The sequence below is a fragment of the Impatiens glandulifera genome, chromosome 6 (assembly GCF_907164915.1).
Source record: "Impatiens glandulifera chromosome 6, dImpGla2.1, whole genome shotgun sequence".
In the NCBI taxonomy this organism is placed as follows: domain Eukaryota; kingdom Viridiplantae; phylum Streptophyta; class Magnoliopsida; order Ericales; family Balsaminaceae; genus Impatiens; species Impatiens glandulifera.
In genome coordinates, this window is record NC_061867.1 from 20236594 (window position 1) to 20246323 (window position 9730).

At 26.8% G+C, this 9730-nt stretch overlaps 1 pseudogene; it reads right to left on the reverse strand.

Annotated features, from left to right (window-relative positions):
- Positions 1 to 484: 484 nt before the first annotated feature.
- Positions 485 to 3305, reverse strand: LOC124943324 (annotated as a pseudogene).
- Between the last annotated feature and the right edge of the window lie 6425 nt (positions 3306 to 9730).

A 9730-nucleotide genomic window follows, 5' to 3' on the forward strand; every position in this document is an offset into this window, starting at 1 on the left:
CTAGTCTTGCCTTGTAAACAGATGCATTTCCATCCTTGTCATTTTTTAGTTTGAAAATCCATTTGCTTCCTATGGGTTTTACCCCATCTGGCAAATCTATCAAGTACCATACTTGATTTTCAAACATCGAATCCATTTCAGACCTCATGGCGTCAAGCCATTTATTGGAGTCTGGACCCGTCACTGCTTGCTTATAGGTCGAAGGCTCACTATGTTCTAACATAAGAACATCAAGGCTTACATTTAAGATGAAATCATCATAACGTCTTGGTTGTACCCTTGGCCTTTCCGATCTACGAGTGGGTTCAACTTGTTCAACAACTAAATCCGGAACATGATCTACAACTTTTTGTAGATCCTCTTGTTCTGGTTCTTGGATGTTTTGAGGCCCTGAGCCTTCAAAAGTAATCATCTCTGCATCGACATCATCCATGTCATTTTGTTGTTGAGTTTGTTGCTCTTCATCATCTTGAACTGTTTCAAGATGAATATTTCTCCCACTTGACTTGTTGGAAAGGAACTCTCTTTCCAAAAAGACATTATCCCTTGCAACAAACACCTTTTGCTGAGTTGGATTGTAGAAGTAATATCCAAAACTTCATTTTGGATACCCTATAAAAAAGCATTTATCTGATTTGGGGGCAAGCTTCTTTGTTTGTAAACGCTTTACATAAGCTTCACATCCCCATATTTTCAGAAAAGACAACTTTGGAACCTTTTCAGTCCATATCTCATATGGAGTTTTGTTTACAGTTCTTGACGGAGTCCTATTTAGTGTAATTACAGCGGTAGTGAGGGCATATCCCCAGAAGGATACCGGAAGATTAACAAAACTCATCATTGATCGGACCATGTCTAACAAATTCATGTTTCTCCTTTCAGACACACCATTTAGCTGAGGTGTTCCTGGGGTAGACAACTGTGTGACTATCCCACAGTTTTTCAAATGATGATCAAATTCGTGGCTCAAGTACTCACCACCACGATCAGATCGAAGTGCTTTTATTTTCTTGCCACTTTGAGTCTCTACTTCGTTTTGAAATTTCTTGAACTTTTCAAAGGACTCTGATTTATGTGACATAAGGTAAATATACCCATATCTACTCATGTCATCAGTAAATGTGATGAAGTATCTATAGCCACCTCTAGCTTCAGTGCTCATTGGACCACATTCATCAGTATGTATTACGCCCAGTAGTTCAGTAGCCCTTTCAAACGTTCCTTTGAAAGGTGACCTTGTCATCTTGCCCATCAGACATGATTCACATGTATCAATGGATTCAAAATCCATGTCTTTTAGAAGCCCATCTTTGTGGATCTTCTTCATGCGATTCGCACTAATATGACTCAATCGACAATGCCATAGGTAGGCCTCACTCAAACTATTTAATTTTTGTCTTTTGTTATTTATGTTATACAATTCTAATTTGAGATCCAATACAAAGAGTCCATTACTCATTGGAGCAGTCGGATAGAAAATATCATTCTTAAAAACAGAAATATTTCCATTTTTAATGCTAAATTCAAAACCTTCAGAATGTAATACAGCAACCGAAACAAGGTTCTTAGTAATGCAAGGAACATAATAACAATTATTCAGTTATAATATTAAACTAGAAGGTAAAGATAGACTTAAATCTCCTACGGTAAGTGCATCAACACTTGCTCCATTTCCAACGCGCAGGTCTATCTCTCCTTTCTTCACTTGTCTTTTATTTCTAAGTCCCTGCACATATGAAATAATGTGAGCACCACATGCAGTATCTAATACCCAAGTAGGACCATTATTTAATGTGAGAACATCGGTTGTCATAATCTCAATAACATAAATACCTGAAGTGGAACTCACATTCCCGTTCTTCTTGTCTTCTAGGTACTTGGGACAATTTCTTTTCCAGTGTCCCTTGGCCTTACAGTAAAAACAATCATGATTAGCAGCTATCTTTGGCTTTTCACCACCCTTGGGTTTGGCAACTTGCTTGCCTTTTCCTTGGTTATTGTTCTTTTTCTTAGCCACCTTCTTAAACCCCTTCCCATTGTTGACATTTAGAACTTCCTTCTTCTTCTCATCAATGATATTGCCTTCAGCATTTTTAAGCATGTTATGGAGCTCATTAAGATCACGCTTTAGACCATTCATATGGAATTGCATTATAAATGGTGCAAAACCATCATGTAAGGATCTAAGAACAATATCAGTGGCCAACTCTTGGTCATATGGGGTCCCCAGATTTTCCATCCTCTTGAAAAGCCCAGTCAGGCTAATCACATGAGGACTCACTGGTTTTCCCTTCACAAGCTTGTTATCAAGTATAGCCTTGTGAGTCTCATATCGCTCTACCCTTGTCTGATCCTGAAATAGCGTTTTCAGTTTAGTTATGATAGTATAAGCATCAGAATGCAAAAACCTCTTTTACAATTCAGGCTCCATTGCAACTAGCATGAGGCAAGTAACAGGTAATGCTTTAGTTTTCACCCGAGTTGATGTTGCCTTCTCCTCATCTGATGAGGTTCCGGTCACAGTAGGTATAGGGGTAGTTAGGTCGTCCTCACGTCCCTCAGACCTGAGAATAATTCTCAGATTCCTTTCCCAATCAAGGAAGTTCGTTTTATTGAGCTTATTTTTCTCAACAATTGAGCGCAGAGAGAATTTCAAATTATCGTTCGACATATTCTACAGAATATAAATGACATACAAATCAGTTTATGTTTTGAAATTTGCAAAATACTTATAATTGAACAATTTAAAATAAGTGAATGCACATATTATTCAAGTTTTTATAGTCCCTTATAAATAAAATGATTCCAAGATCCCATTACAGACAATCCCCAACATACTTTTGCACTGCCTTAGGTCTTGTGTATTCAAGGTAAGTAACAATTACTAATTATAACTTCTTATAATTCTTGGTTGATGATCCACATCCAATGTAGGATTCATCCCCATGCCTCAAGATCTAAAACTTTGCCTTTTGGTCTCTTGTTGGGTACAACCGTATCAAGGTTTATGAATCCCCGTATAGATTCATCCTCAGTAGCATAAGGTTGAGGAAAGACACCCTCGCTTTTGCGAAACCTATCCAACCAAAACCATAAACTTCATGGGTCATGACACGGAAAGGCATTGCCCCAATTTTCTTTAGAACTTAAGTTTTGATTTTCTTTTATTTATTAGTGAAAATTATTATAAATAAAAACAATACAATGAAAATTGTGATCCTAGTATGGCCCCTAAGATGCAAAAAAAATATATAAAGAACTAAACTTCTTTGTTCTTCATTCTTGCACCCTTCATGGATCTCCATCCTTGAACTTCATGGTTCTTATTTGTATTACATAATTATTTATAATAATCTAATTATCAAAATAAACTACAAAATATATAACGATACGTAGATCGTGTTATAAGAAAACATAACGATGCTCAGATCGTATTTCTGGGCCATACTAGAAAAATATTAATCTTTAATAAGTGGGATTTCCTAACTTTTAGAAAACAAATATATCATATTTATTTTATCCAAATATTTATATAATCCAATTAAAATAAATATTTCTTTTATTTTCTTAAAGATAGTTTTACATCTTAATCTATGTAAAATTATATCATCGATATAGATCCGCATCAAAATTAATAGTTAATTTATTGATCCTTTCAATATATGCAACCCGGCTCTGATACCACTGTTGGTGAATTAGATGTTCGCAGCGAAATAATTTATATATCTAATCTAAACATCTAATTATATGATCATGCATAATTGATAGAATCATGATATATAGTTTATAGAAATATACCTTTAATGCGTGAACCGGATCAGATCTGGTAGTAATGAATAGTTGAGAGCCTCACGTGTTGCTCCTCTACTTGGTCCACACGAGCCCGACTAGATCTCTTTACTTTCAACTGCTATGACGAAAAAGACAAAGGGGAAGCAATCCAATTACTATATTAAAAGATGATTTCTTCCTCTTGGAGTTCTCACTGTAATATAGCAAAAGTCGTTTTAAAAGAGGAACAATTCTCTCTCTCTTCACTTCCGTTTTTTTGCAAATAAGTGAATCCTTTTGTATTAAATAAAATTCCATAATTAACCATTAATTATATATTATTTTATTTCACAAATAAATAATATTTCTTATTATTAATAATATCTAATATGTATTAATTTTATATTATTTTATTTCACAATCTTAACTCCATAATTAACCATTAATTATATATTATTTTATTTCACAATCTTAACTCCATAATTAACCATTAATTATATATTATTTTATTTCACAAATAAATAATATTTCTTATTATTAATAATATCTAATATGTATTAATTATATATTATTTTATTTCACAGATAAATAATATTTCTTATTATTAATAATATCTAATATGTATTAATAATTAACCATCTTTCTCGTTTATCTAGTCGGTCAACTCTAAGTGTGTGATCTCATAGGACTCGATTATAATAGTTATAGGTTTAACCCCATTAATCGTAGTTGGCTTCTAGCAAAGCACTACGACTCCTAAAATAATCGGATTAAATTATATCTGTTAATTTGTCCTATCCAAGTTTAGTCATTGCACATTAAATTAAAGGACAATATTCCTTCAGTAATAACAATATTTCAAAGGTAGTAAAAATCTTAAACCTCACCAAGGTAACTTAGTGATAAGAGTCGGCTTAAAAGACTAAAAAGTCACGAATTTGATTTCATCTAGAAGTGATTTGAGTTTAAGCGGAGTACATCATGTTAGATCTACTTTAATTCTAAAAAAAAAAATCTTCAAAAACATTATTAAGAAAAAGTAGAAAAAGAATTTTTAAGGTTAAAACAAGGAATACATAAATAAGAAAGTGACAATTTGTTTGTTTAGATGTAGGTGTTGGCATTGATTTAAATTTAATTCAAAGAAACCGGTTTCAACCAAATATGGATGAACTCACTCACTTATATTTTTAATAATAAATAAATCAATAATGTTACATATATTTATAATCAAATACCACGTTACTATATTATTAATTAATTTTTTTTTAATATAGGAGATTAGTATTATCTCACAATCATGACAATTCATTTCAATATAAGACTTTCTAAATAAAAATCAAACGTGTAACCTTTTGTGTTTTAAAAAACCACTTTTTTGTCCTTTATGGCTAGTAAACTCGTTTGAGCTCAATCTGGCTTGAATCATTTGCAATCATAGTTGAACTATTTTGAACTACCTTAATATATTATTATTATTCATTAATAATATTATTATTATAGATAAAAAAAAAAGTATCTTAATAGAAAGAAATTAATTAATTAATTTTAGAGTGAATATTAGTTAAGAAGATAGAACACATGGCTCTATCATTTGGTTAAATATTGGTTTGGGTAAAGGAAATGATTAATAAAAATAAAGAATGATAAAACTAGCAGGTCTAAGTACCCATTTATTTAAGCCCAATGTTTAATCACATAAATGCCCCCACTTGGTTACAAGCTCAAGTTACTAAGCCCGTTGATAATTTGATTCATTTTCCATTTCAAAATTCAAAGCAAAAGACAAGAGAATAATAATAAATAGCCCAACAAAACTCAATATCATTTCACAAATGCATGAAGGAAATAAACCAAAATTACAACAAATAATCTTGTTTTACCAAACAAAATATTTTTTTTACAATTTGCAGAAGCAGCAAGATCTTCTACTTAAAACTAAAACAGACGCATTTGAGGATTTGAAAAACTAACTCATAAAAAAAATAAAGGCACTCGACTTTTTTTTTTTAGAACGCTGAGTTCCGCTGCTCCTATGGTGTGCGACTAATCCCCGCGGGTTAAGCACATAGCCCGCAAACACACTTAACCATTTAACCAGGTGCAGAACTTGCCGCCTGACGGGCTCGAACCCAGGACCTCATTGAGGCCTGGGGGATATTCACCTTTTGTTAACGCTAGGCTAGAAGAAAGGATGGACACTCGACTTTATTTTAACCTAAATTAAGAAAGGAACCAGTCTAATTTGATTTTTACTTAAAACGTCTTAAATTAAAGGGGACTAATAAACATGATAATGCTAATCTCCTAAAATTCAAAAAACAATAAATAAAAATGCGATTTCAAAGCCATTAAAAGATGACAAATGAAAAAGGGGAACCAAATAAGAACAACTAGAGTTGAGCAACAACTTTAACTGCAAAAAGGGTCTAGAAACATGATTTGGTACCACTATAAGCAATAATGGAGTTGGACAAGAATCAGTGGCCACATATCTTTCATTGTGGGCCTTAAAGGGGATGCTGCTGATCTAGTTGAAAATAAGATTCACTACACTTAGAGGAGATGCTTTCTTCTTTCTTTTTTTAACTTTATTGGTTGGTTTGTACGTTTAAAATATATAAAAAAGTGGAATGTCGCTTGGCATAAAAGAATCATGATATATTTAAAATAATATGATTTATACATTGATCTGATATTTGTTCACACACAAGTTAAATCCTCGAAAAATATATATGCTGAAATAGTTAGAAAATCGTAAAGTAACACATGTGTTTTGAGGATATTTGGGGGAGTGCTATTGCTTGTTTTACAAATTAGTTATATCTTCCAATTTTAATATTCTAGCTAAGATATTGCAGGTTTTAATTCTCACTAAACACTTGAAGCAGATTTATACTAATCTTTTAATAATTTTCTTATTGATAAAGTAAATAGTATTTTCTATTTAGGACAATATTGTGAAAATTTTCATACTAAGCAATATATTTCAAATATAAATTTCAAATATAACTTGGAAAACATGCATGGGTAGTTACTATGACTAAAATATGACTAATTAATAACAAAATAGGGATTATATATATAAATTCAGGCTTAAAGTCAAAAAAACATCACACAATAATGTACATCATTTCATCGGTATAATTTAGATATTTTCTCTCTCTATCCTACTCTATCTTTTTTTTTAAATAAAATTTATTTTCTAAAATTATATATATATATTTTCATATCTTATATCCTTTAAAAAAAAATTCAGATATAATCATTTTTCTTTTGTTATAAATGTATATACATTCATAATTTTAATATTTATTATTATTATTATTATATATATATATATATATATATATATATTGGATTATAAATACAATTACCTTCATAATTTTTATATTTATTTTATTTATATATAATTATATATAAATAATTTTTTTGAAAATTAATATATATATATATATATATATATAATTATTATTATTTTAAAAAAAATAAAATTTTATTTTGAGATTAATATATTAAACCTTATTATATAGTATTGTTATATATATTATAAACATTTATAATATATACATATATATTATTTTATAAATAATTATATATATAATAACACTATAATATATATATATATATATATTATTTTATCAATAATTATATATATAATAACACTATAATATATATATATATATATTATTTTATCAATAATTATATATAATAACACAATAATATATATATATATATAATATTTATAAATATTAATAATAATAACTAACATTTTTTTCTTCATTAATTTATATCTCATTAATTATTTATGTAAATATATATATAATGACAAATAAAATAAATATAAAATAATTTTATCTTACATGTTTTTTCTCATATATATATATATATATATATATATATATATATATATATATATATATATATATATATATATATATATATATATATATATATATATTTTCTTTATAAATACATTTTTGATTAATATAAAAAATAATAAATTGATAATAAATATTAAATACAAAATATATATACATACACAAAATAATAAAATTATTTCAAAAATCTTAATTAGTCTAACCGTTAAATGATTCACATTGTATGCTTAAGACTAGGGTTCAAATTCCAAAACATTAAGAATGCATTCTTGCCTATAATATATGATGGCGCAACTTTTAAACGTAGTGGATGTTTTATCGAGTGTAAGGTCAAAAATAGTAGTTGATTTGGAGAGCATTTGAAAGTGTGAGGTCACGAGATGAATGTCATGTAGTGGGTGGTTTATCGATCGAGATGATAAAGAGACATATTAAAATGTGTGTGTCACAAAAGAGGGTAAATTGGGGGTTAGTGGTTGGTTTGACGTTGGATAATAGGTTTGTGATCAATTATGATTGGTTATTGAATTGTTGAAGTGAGAGAAATCAACGTGGGGTTAGTGGTTGGTTCGACGTTGAATAATAGGTAAGTGATCAATTATGATTGGTTGTTGAATGGTTGAAGTGAAAGTAACATATTAAATGTTATTATATATATTTATATATATAATTATTATTTAAAAAAAAGAAATTTATAATTTTAATGTGAGATCATCATATTAAACTGTATAGTATATAGTAGGGCAAATTAACTATGTGACCCTCTAATTAATTTGATCGCTTATTTTTAACTTTTAAATTAAATTTTAAAACAAATCGCTCTTCAACTTTTATAAAAGTTTACCGATGACTCTGTCCAATTTTTAGTTAACAGTTGCTTAAAATATCAATTTTTATATATTATCTTTAATCATTATTTTTTTTATATTTTTATATATAATTATTAATTCTCTTTTATATATATATATAATATTTATATTATATGTTAAATATATCTTTTATATTCATTTTATATATTTATATTATATTAATTTTTATTCCTATTAATCCTATCTATAAAAAAAAGTTTAAAAATAATTTATAATATATTTATATATAATATATATATATATAATAATTAATTTATATATATATATATAATATTTATATAATATAAATTAAAAAAAATAATTTAAGAATTAAAAATAACGGGACCTTTTAACTACAGAATTATCAAACTAATTTTTAAAATATTATATATATATATATATATATATATATATATATATATATATAAATTAATGATTAAAGATAATATATATAAATTATTTTTAAGCTTGGTTATATATATATATAACATATATTTCTATACATAAAAATGATTTAATAATAATGTAAATATAAAAATTAATGATAATATATATATATATATATATATATATATATATATATATATATATATATATATATATATATATATAATAATGACTAAAGATAATATTAAAGATAATATGTAAAAATAATATTTTAAACTTAGACGTTATGTTTAATAAAAAATTTAACATAATCAAAAATTTAACAGAATAGTCTTTAGTGACAATAAATTAAAGGAGTGATTTCTTTTAAAAATTAATTTAAGAATTAAAAGTAAGCAATCAAAATAATTAAAGGACCGCCAGATAATTTGTCATATATACAGTATTATTATATATATTATAAATATTTATATAATATATCTTATCAATAATTATATATATAATAATACTATTATATATATAATTAATAAATGTTAATAATAATAACTAATTTTTCTTTTATCATTATTTTTTTTCATTAATTAATAAATTATTTATATATGATAGAGAAATTTAAAAAATATATAAAATAATTTTGTCTTACATGTTTTATCTCATTTATATATATATATATATATATATATATATATATATATATATATATATTCTATATAAGTATAAATAATTTTTCAGTTAATATAAAAATTATTTAATTAGTAATAAATATTAAATACAAAATATATATATATATATACAAAAAAACATTATTTCAAAAATCTTAAGTGGTTTAATTGTTAAAGTATT